Genomic DNA, 10590 nt, shown 5'->3' on the forward strand with positions numbered 1-10590 from the left:
AGTTGATCCGTGCATGCTATGCCATTGTTCTTGCCATGTCTAGCTTGTATTTTGTGCCTTCTTAATGGATGTATGCCTGCCTTGCCATGACTTGCATGGTGGTGAGTGCATCGAGCTCGTTTACATGCCTTCGTGAGTTATATTTCAGCATGTCTCAGTTTTCACTAAATCTGAAAACTGATTATGTTTTTGCTATGTTCGTGTGCCCGTTAGTATATTTTGTGAACCCTTTTGGCCCCAGGTCACTTTGGGTCTTTTGTTAAGCTTGTTGAGTAGCTCCATGCCATGTTCTTACTTGTCTTATTCAGGTCATGTATCATGTTGTTTTGCTGCTCCGAAGAGGGCTTCGTGATCTGAAATTTCAGACAAGTGTTAATTTCACTAAGTCTGGAATCTGTTTTGCGTTTGCGTTTTTGCCATGCTTGTTTGAACCTCTTAATGGATGAAATTGGCCGTGGCTCGGTGCTAGTATTTTGTTAAGCATCTTGTGTGCATCCCTGCCATGTATTTTGTTGTCATGTTTGGTGGCTGTAGCATGTTCATTTCGTTGCATCTAGATGCCTACTTGCTGTAAATTGCAGACCGGTGTCATATCTTAAAATGCTTGCCATTTCCAAACCATAGCTCCGATTCCGATGATCTTTATATAGTTTTCAAGCGATTTCATCCCCTCTATCCAGTGGCACACTTGGTTTTCCAAGTTTAGGCCAGGGTCATGCATTTCCTATCATATCTTGCATTTTGCATCCCGCATCGCATCCCGCATAGCATATCTTCATTTCATCATATTGCTTGGTCTTGCACGTGGTTGATTGTATCCTTGTTACTTGTTTGTCTTGTTGGGTAGAGACGGGAGACGAGTTCGCTACCGAGGAGCCCGTTGAGTTTGCTTGTGAGGATCCAATCAACTCTGACAACTGTGCAGGCAAGATGATCATACCCTCGAAATCACTACTATCTTTGCTATGCTAGTTTGCTCGCTCTTGCTATGCCAATGCTACGATGCCTACCTTTTGCTTGTCAGCCTCCCAATTGCCATGTCAAACCTCTAACCCACCTTGTCCTAGCAAACCGTTGATTGGCTATGTTGCCGCTTTGCTCAGCCCCTCTTATAGCGTTGCTAGTTGCAGGTGAAGTTTGGAGGCCGTTCCTTGTTGGAACATCATTTGTTTACTTGTTGGGATATCACTATATTGCTATGTTATCTTAATGCATCTATATACTTGGTAAAGGGTGGAAGGCTCGGCCTCTCGCCTAGTGTTTTGTTCCACTCTTGCCGCCCTAGTTTCCGTCATATCGGTGTTATGTTCCCGGATTTTGCATTCCTTACGCGGTTGGGTTATAATGGGAACCCCTTGATAGTTCGCCTTGATTAAAGCTTTTCCAGCAATGCCCAACATTGGTCTTACCATTTGCCACCTAGCCTTTTCTTTCCCTTGGGTTCTGCAGACTCAAGGGTCATCTTATTTTTACCCCCCCGGGCCAGTGCTCCTCTGAGTGTTGGTCCCACTGAGCGATGTCCGAGGCTACCAGGGGCAACTCTGGGCTGGCTTACCCGACGTCTGGCTCATCTGAGTGTGCCCTGAGAAAGAGATATGTGCAGCTCCTATCGGGATTTGTTGGCACATTCGGGGTGGTGTTGCTGGTCTTGTTTTAACCTGTCGAATTGTCTTGTTGTACCGGGTTGCCGAGTCTGATCGGTGTGTCTCGGGTGGAGGTCTATTCCTTCGTTGACCGTGAGAGCTTGTCATGGGCTAAGTTGGGACTCCCCTGCAGGGATTGAACTTTCGAAAGCCGTGCCCGCGGTTATGGGCAGATGGGAATTTGTTAATGTCCGGTTGTAGATAACTTGAACCTTAATTAAATTAAAATGAATCAACTGAGTGAGTTACCGTGATGGACCCCTTTCCGGCGGAGTCCGGGAAGTGGACACGGTGTTGGAGTAATGCTTGCGCAGGTTGTTCCTCTAGATTCTCGCTCGTGCTTTGCCTCCTCTTCTCGCTCTCTTTTGCGTATTAGTTGGCCACCACATATGCTAGTCGCTTGCTGTAGCTCCACATATACTTGCCTTACCCTTCCTATAAGCTTAAATAGTTTTGATCACGAGGGTGCGAGATTGCTGAGTCCCTATGGCTCACAGATACTATAATTCCAGATGCAGGTCCAGGTGATTTCGCTCCAGGTGACGAGTACGAGCTCAAGTGGGAGTTCGACGAGGACTCTCAGCGTTATTATGTTTCCTTTCCCGATGATCAGTAGTGGTGCCTAGTTGGGGTTCGATTCAGGGCCTTGTCGCATGTTGGGTTCTTTTCCATTTTGGCGTCGTAGTCGGGCCATGAGTGTTTGTATGATGGATGTTATTTATGTACTTTGATGTGACATGGCGAGTGTAAGCCAACTATGTATCTCCCCTTTTAATTATATTATACATGGGATGTTGTAATGGTTGCCTGACTTGCGACATTGCTTTCAATGCGGTTATGCCTCTAAGTCGTGCCTCGACACGTGGGAGCTATAGCCGCATCGAGGGCGTTACAGGGGGAGCTAAAGTTCTTCCTTGGTCTTCAAATACGACAACAATGCAATGGCATCTTCATATCTCAAGAGAAGTATCTCAAAGATTGCCTGAAGAAGTTCGGTATGCAAGACTACAAAGGCTTCACAACACCAATGCCAGCCAAACATCATCTGGGTCCTGACGACAATGGTAAAGAGTTCGATCAAAAGGTATACCGCTCCATGATTGGTTCTTTACTTTATCTATGTGCATCTAGGCCAGATATTATGCTTAGTGTTTGCATGTGTGCTCGATTTCAAGCGGCACCAAAGGAGTCGCATCACTTAGCTGTGAAGCGAATTCTTCGATATTTAGCTCACACCCCAACTCTAGGATTATGGTATCCAAAGGGCTCAGAGTTTGATCTGGTTGGATTCTCGGATGCTGATTATGCTGGTGACAAAGTTGATCGCAAGTCTACATCAGGCACATGTCACTTTCTGGGACGATCACTTGTATGTTGGTCTTCAAAGAAGCAGAACTGTGTATCTCTCTCCACTGCTGAATCTGAATACATTGCTGCTGGATCTTGCTGCGCTCAGCTTCTGTGGATGAAGCAAACACTCAAGGACTATGGCATTCATCTGAAGCAAGTGCCACTTTACTGCGACAACGAAAGCGCCATCAAGATTGCTAACAACCCAGTTCAACACTCGAAGACAAAGCACATTGAAATTCATCATCACTTTCTCAGAGATCATGTTGTGAAGGAAGACATTGATATCATACATGTCAACACTGAAGAGCAATTGGCAGATATCTTCACCAAGCCCTTGGATGAGAAGAGGTTCTGCAAGTTACGGTGTGAGCTAAATATCCTGGAATCCTCAAATGTCCTGTGATCAGGCACACATCCTAACCCTTATGCATATTGATGACTTAGATGTGCAACACACGAAGTGAAGTATATCTTCAATCAATAAAGACATACATTCTAATTGTGAATACATTAATGTGGAATTTGACTTCGGAGCGCCACGATAATTGTGCGCCGTGTCTGAGTCTAATACTTCCTATACGGTGGGTAACACCACCACCAAACGTTCTATTTTGAAGTGTTTCACTCATGGCATTACCTTGCAATGTCTTCACATTTGGTTTGGCTTCGAACTCAACATATTTTCATGATTATCTTCACTATGTTGATTATATATATATATATATATATATATATATATATGCTAGTGTTCTGTCCTCTACATCATTCAATTATAGCTATGTCTTCGTGTTGAATCTTTTGAACTAAGTGAATGTGATCGGAGCCCAACTTCTCTATGCTTTCTATCTCAAACTCTATCTCTCCAAGTCATATGCATTCTATTGAAACTGTCGAATGTCTTCTCTGCGTCCTTGTCAGCAGAAGATACAGAGACAACCATTAAGTCCGTTTTCAATGCTCATTCCTCCACATGAAATCCGGAGAAGTAGGAACGACCACCCGACAATCCAGGCATGCGTGGGACGTGGAACAAACCCCAAAATTCCGCATACTGACCACGTGTTCCTCAGATGCGAATCGCCAGGGGCACCTGTGTAATAGCACAGTGCCGCCCCTGTGCCTATAAATACACACTCACAGCGGTCATTATCTCTTCTTCCACCCTCGCACGAACCCTAGCGCCACCGCTAGCTCTCGACGACGCCGGCGACGAAGCGCTTCGCTGCCGCAACCTCTCCGACGCTGTCTTCACGCCAACCGCAGACATCGTCCTCTCCGCCGTCGCCGTAGGTGTCCTCCGTCGCCAAGTTAGGGCACGAAAGAGTGAACTACTCGGCCTCATCTCCCACTCTGTCTAGCAGTTCTCAGTGTGGTAAATAAAACTCCCTTTTTACAGCACCGTTGATCCTATTGATCTGTCACTTTCTACCACAAGCTGTTTCTGTTCACACAAGCTATATCTCTCTCATACTGCATCTCATAACATGCCTAGTATATTCACTTGTGCTTCACAAAGTAGTTAGATTCCTCACTTGTACTGATCTGTGGATTCGTACAAATCTGGAACCAACTTCTTATCTATGAGTGAATGTCTTCGCACGATGAGGTCAATGTCTTCTAAACTGATTTATCTTCAAAATCTTCTGAGAATGCATATGACCTCTTCCCCTTCCCTCGCACCTTAATGCTGTCACAGGTACATGTCCGTGGGAGAATCCTTTGGTTCTCATAGTCTACATTCATTTGCAGAATTCTTATAGCATCACATAAATTCTCCCGAAGCCAGTTCCTGTTGGTCCAGCAAACAAAAACCTTCGAAGCCTTTGAACGTCTTGAAGCCTTTCAAGTTAAAGTTTATGGCTTCAGAAAAGGCAGCAAGGAAGGGTGGCAGAAAGCGTCGTGGTGAGACCTCCAGAGATCTGCCAGATGAACTCTCAGAAATGTACAAGACAGATCCTGAAGAGGATTACAGTCAGCGCAAGACCCGAACCCAATGGATTCGAAGATATTGGGCAGAGCAATGGTTCAAATACAGATTTGTGACCCAGGAGTATGCTGAGAAAAACGCCATCAAGAGACCATGGGGAGACATCCTATTCAAGAATCTTCTACCCAGGTCCAGAGATGAAGCCATTGCTCAAGGCTTCTATCCATGCATGGTCCGTGGACCACAGCCTGCTGATGCACACTCGTCGTCACTGCTATGGTATCGTGATGACAATCTATTCAAGCGCAACTTCCAGTTTGCTCAAAACTCTGCGAAGCAGAACAAGAAGACTTTTGGGTTAGACTTCAACCCTGGTCCCTCATCTCCAAGGGCAGATGGCACACGACATGCAGAACCCAATGTCATCGGTCCTTTCGCCAACCTTGAAGGCCTCATCACCTACATCTTGGTTCAAGGGACTGCAGTGAATGAGCCTGCAGCTGACATTGAGTCTGATGACGCGCCTGCAGTGCCGAAGCCAAAGCAGTTGAAGAAGCCAAAAGCTTCAAAGCCGGCCCCTTCACCAAAAATCTCAAAGGCGAAGCCATTGGCGACTGCACCTCCTGAAGACGGTGTGCAGTCTGAAGACTTATCACGCGTCTCAAGGCCCTAGAAGGCCAAGATGCCTCTGTCTCACACTGGCAAAGAGCTAACAGCCGATGCCATTCTGCGCAACGACGACATTGATCTGTCAAGTGATGAAGATCTTGCAGATGACGCTCTTGAGCAACTCATCAAGAGCAAAGAAGAAGCAGAAATCTTCAATGACCTGCCTATCTTTGATGTCATCATCATCCACAACTTCATTGACGAGTGGTTTGACACGCCAAACATCAGCTTTGAAGATCTGCAGCTACCCATTGGCCTCAGTGTCGCCTTCCAAGGCGCCATTGCTTCAGAACTTGCTATTGCCCAGCGCATTGTTGAGCTGAAGCAGAAGATTGACTATGAAAAGGCTCAGTTCAAGAAGCATATGGCCAATCTCAGCGTGCAAGAAGTGAAGAACTTCAAGACAATGATGCACAAGCTCAAGGAAGCCTTTGTGAAGAACCATGCAGAAGCTCTGGGTTCGCGTGAGCGCATGAAGACTCTGGCTGACAGATGTGTGCAAGCCTATAATGAGGCTGAGAAGTGCAAGGCACTTGGGCGTCCTGGCATCGACCCCAGAATGGCCGCAAAGAAGAAGAAGAAGCCTGCTACGGCTGAATCTGATGCACCAAGGCAAGAAGCAGTTCCGATTGTCTTCCCAACAAGAATGACTGGCTCGAAGCCAAAGAGCCGGTCAATAGCTTCAGAGCTCAAGAAGACAAGAACTGCTGAGGCTGAAGCCAGGAAGAGGAAACACTCTGAAGACTCTCCTACTGCCCCCACCAAGAAAAAGCGAAAAACCAAGAAAGCTCGGGCTGCTCCCACAGAGCCCTTGATAGTTGAACCCATTTCTATGGTTCATCCTGACGCAGAACGTCAACTGACAGTTCATGAGCCTACTTCCACAGAGGCTCCTGAAGCTGAAGACATTCCAGCAGCTGATCCCATCGCTGCTGAAGACATTGGTCATCATGACAATGTAGAAGATGATGCAGTCCTTCCTCAGTTAGAAAACAGCGAACTCATCAGCATTGGTCGTCCACTAACGCCAATTGCACAGGATGCTTCATGGGCGGATCGCCCACAAGAGGAAGAAGACTATGAGGCCCAGCCCACTCCAACTCCACAGGCGTCATCTGCGTTCCGCAGGCTTCGCAAAGGTCCAAGGCCTCAAGTCTCTGCTGAAGACATTCCAGCTGCATCAGCCGCAGAAGAAGAAGTGCCACAAGATCCCACTCCCCTGCTCCACCAAGAAGCAGTTCTCCAGGAGAGCGTGCCTGTGACCGACCCTCCAGCTAGTCAAGTGGAGGATGAAAATCTTGAGGCTGCCACAACCAACAACGAAGCTAATGTGGAGCCCTCCCAAGCAAAAGCTTCAGAAGACAGCGAAGCCACTGATCCCGCTACTTCTGTTCCTAAGTCTGCTGTCGGTCCCCAATTCAACTATCATGTTGAGCACAGGCCTCAGGTCCATAAGCCAATCCCAAGACTGCCAAGGTTTCCAGGTCCTGCATCAGCACTTGGCTTCTTCAACATCAATGGCTTCAGAGCAGACAACACGTTCTTCAATAGCTCCAGGAACCCCTACTCAAGGGAAAGGATATCATCTGATCGGTTCTGGAGCTATCCTCAGTGAAGCTATTACTCTTGCATTCTTTACAACCAAGGTCGCATCTTCCCACACAAGCGCCTTGACGTTGAAGCTATAGCTGGTCTGCCCTGTCTAGAAGAAGCATTGGATTGCTTCAAGCAACTGCGTCTGCTGCAATTTGTTACTGCTGAAGAGCATTGGAATGAAGAGCTGTTGGGTCACATCAAAGGATACAGCAGAGATCCAAAGACTTGGGTCCTGGAGTGGATGACTGGCAACGTTCATCACGAAGCCAATGCATTTGACATCATTGAGCTCACTGGCTTGCCCACTCCTGGCGATCTCTTCGAGCAAGGCTGTCAGCTGCATGCTGAAGCTATTGAGAGCATCTTTCAGCGGCCAGAACCTAATATGAGTCAAATGCTCAGCATGATGAAGCCATTGCCTCAAGATGCTGAGTATCCCACAGAGTTCTTCGTTGAAGACCTTGAGTACCTGCCCAGAACCATCTATCACATCATCAGGCGAACTCTCTGGCCTATCAAAGGGCACTCTCCAAATGCCAAGCTTCAGGGTGCAATGAAGACTTTGGTCTTCTATATACTTAATGGCAAATGCTTCAATGCACAGGACTTCTTCATACGCCAACTTGCTGCATCAGGCATTGATCTGTTTGGTTTGAAGTTCTACGCCCCTTGGGTCATGCGGCTGATCAAGCTACACTCCGCCATCTCTTATCAGCCCTCAACCCGTAACCATCGGATCTTCTTGCCTGGCGTGGACATGTCTACTGAAGCCATATATTCTGAGCCTGCCAAGCAACCTCTAAGTCTTCAGAATGCAGAACATCAGAGTTTTACACAGAACGTTGAAGGCGTTGAAGCAGTTTCTCGGGTGTATCCTTTGGCTGGCACTACACGTGCACCACACCCTGCTTCCACTGAAGCCACTGACAGTGCCACTGCTTCAAGACCCAAGAAGCGCACTCGTGTTCTCAACGACCGAGAGCTTCTTGTGGCCCTACATCAGAAACAAGATAGGCATCATGACTGGCTGAAGCGTCAGATGAAAAGCCTCTTGGTGGATGTTAATCGCACTCAAAATCTTGCCACCAAGAATGCTTTCGTTGCCCATGAAACCTGTCGCTGCACATGGAAAGGGCTAACGATGATGCTTTCTGAAGCTGGTCTTCAAGAGGATGGCTTCACTGAGAGATTCAAGTTTGACTCCACACCTCCTCGAAGGGATGTGCTGCTGGGAACTCCATCCCTTGAAGACTCTGAGTTCTCTTCCTCTGCTGCCACAGTCATTGCCAGAATTATTGAGGAAGAAGATGATGCTACTTCACCGCCACCTCCTTCAGCACCTCCAAGCTCTTCTGCACCGCCAAACAACATCAACAACCCTGCTACTTCATCTACTCCTCATGGGAACGAGTAGATGCTCCATGTCTTCAAACCTTTTTGGTCATTACTGACAAAAAGGGGAGAAGCATATGAGATTGATAGTCTTCAAGCGGGTTCATATGGGCGGGTGCCTTATATTTTGCTTCGTGCTTACAACTCTCGTTTTTTGCTACATTTGGTTCTTATGAGTTGTAACACTTAAACTAGATGGTCGTCTGCTACTTATTTGCCACCTTGTTTTGCGAAGATAAATTCCGCATGTGCGACGATAAATTCCGCACTTAGATCATTCTGCAGTCGTCCATTTTCCATTATGCATGGCATTATCTTCATATACTTTCACATGCATAGTGGATTGTCATCCTAAGTTGAAGTGGATCTCCACAAGTACCACCTGCCATGTGCATTTGCATTCCAAAAGCAAATTAACTTATATGCACATCTTCAGGGGGAGCCCTTGCAACTTATGAAGACAATTCCGTATTCTTTACAGTTTCACAGATTATATTCCCCGTTGAGAACTTCAACTAGTTTGTCATCATTCACCAAAAAGGGGGAGATTGTAAGTGCATCTAGTGCCACCCCTAGTTGGTTTTGGAGTATTGACGACAAACCTAGTTGACGGACTAATGTGTTTGTGAGAATTGCAGAATAACACAGGTAGAAGTCCCTCATGATTTGGTTTTACTACCAGAGATGACCCCTAAAAATGTATGAAGATATTGAAGTCAAAGGTGGTATATGAAGATATTCACATTGAAGACTATGACAAGAGAGGACACGATATGAAGCCTATGGAGCTCGAAGACTTAGATCTTTCGTAGTTCTTTTTCTTTTGTGTTGAGTCATAGGAACCACCGTACTGTTAAGTGGGGTCCAAGAGAACCAGTCAGAATGACTGAAGTGATGCCTAAACCAAAAACCTATGTCTTCGAGTGAAGACAATGAGAGCGAATCTTGTCCAGAGTCGGACAAGTCAGCTTTGCTTGTAGCCCAAGTAAAGTTGTCGTGTGAGTTTGAAATCTGACCGTTGGAACACGTGTCAGTTCCTTAGTGACCCCGGGTCATTTCGGAAAAATCAGGTCGGGTTGCCAAGTGGCTATAAATAGCCCACCCCCTACAACCATAAATGGTTGGCTGCTCAGATTGAAAGCACGGCTTTTGTCATTTGAGAGCAACCCACCTCGAAGCCTTTGAGAGAGAATTCCTTGCGAGGATAAAGACCTAACCACCAGAGCCAGAGAGAATTGGGCATCACTTAAGTCTTCTTGTCTGTGTGATCTAAAGACTTATTACACTTGAGGACTGTGCATCCTCCAGCCGGTTAGGCGTCGCGTTCTGAGCATCCAAGAGACATTGTGGATTGCCGGTGAACGAAGTCTGTGAAGGTTTGGGAGTCTACCTTGAAGACTTACCAGAGTGATTGGGTGAGGTCTATGTGACCTTAGCTCAAGGAGAATACGGTGAGGACTGGGTGTCCTGAGCTGCGTGTTCAGGACTGGGTGTCCGGGACTGTGTGTCCTAAGGTTTAAATACCTAGCCGCTCCAACCAGACGTACAGTTGTCACAGCAACTGGAACTGGTCCAACAAATCATTGTCTTCAACGAGTCACTGGTTTCATCTTCACTTCACTTTACTTACTGTTCCTCCTTGTGAAGTCATTGTATGTTTGCTCTATCATTTGTCTTCATTGAGTGACTGCGTGTTCTGTTTGGCTTCACAATATCTTCCTACCTGATCCTTACTACCTAGCTGCTATTAGTCTTTGTGCTTTCACTTCATTGAATACTTGACTATGGTTTGCCTAGTGTAGTCTACCTTCCGCTGCATGGTAATAGGTTTAATTTTATCGTTTGTCTTCAAAACTCCCATGTTCTGAAGACTTTCATAAAAATCGCCTATTCACCCCCCCCCCTCTAGTCGATATAACGCACTTTCAATATCACCTACTGTCGCGTTAGGGCACACCTAGCACTGCTCATTGGCATGTCATGCATCATCATGCATATGTTTGCATTATA

Source organism: Triticum aestivum, chromosome 6A (genome assembly GCF_018294505.1).
Source record: "Triticum aestivum cultivar Chinese Spring chromosome 6A, IWGSC CS RefSeq v2.1, whole genome shotgun sequence".
NCBI lineage: Eukaryota > Viridiplantae > Streptophyta > Magnoliopsida > Poales > Poaceae > Triticum > Triticum aestivum.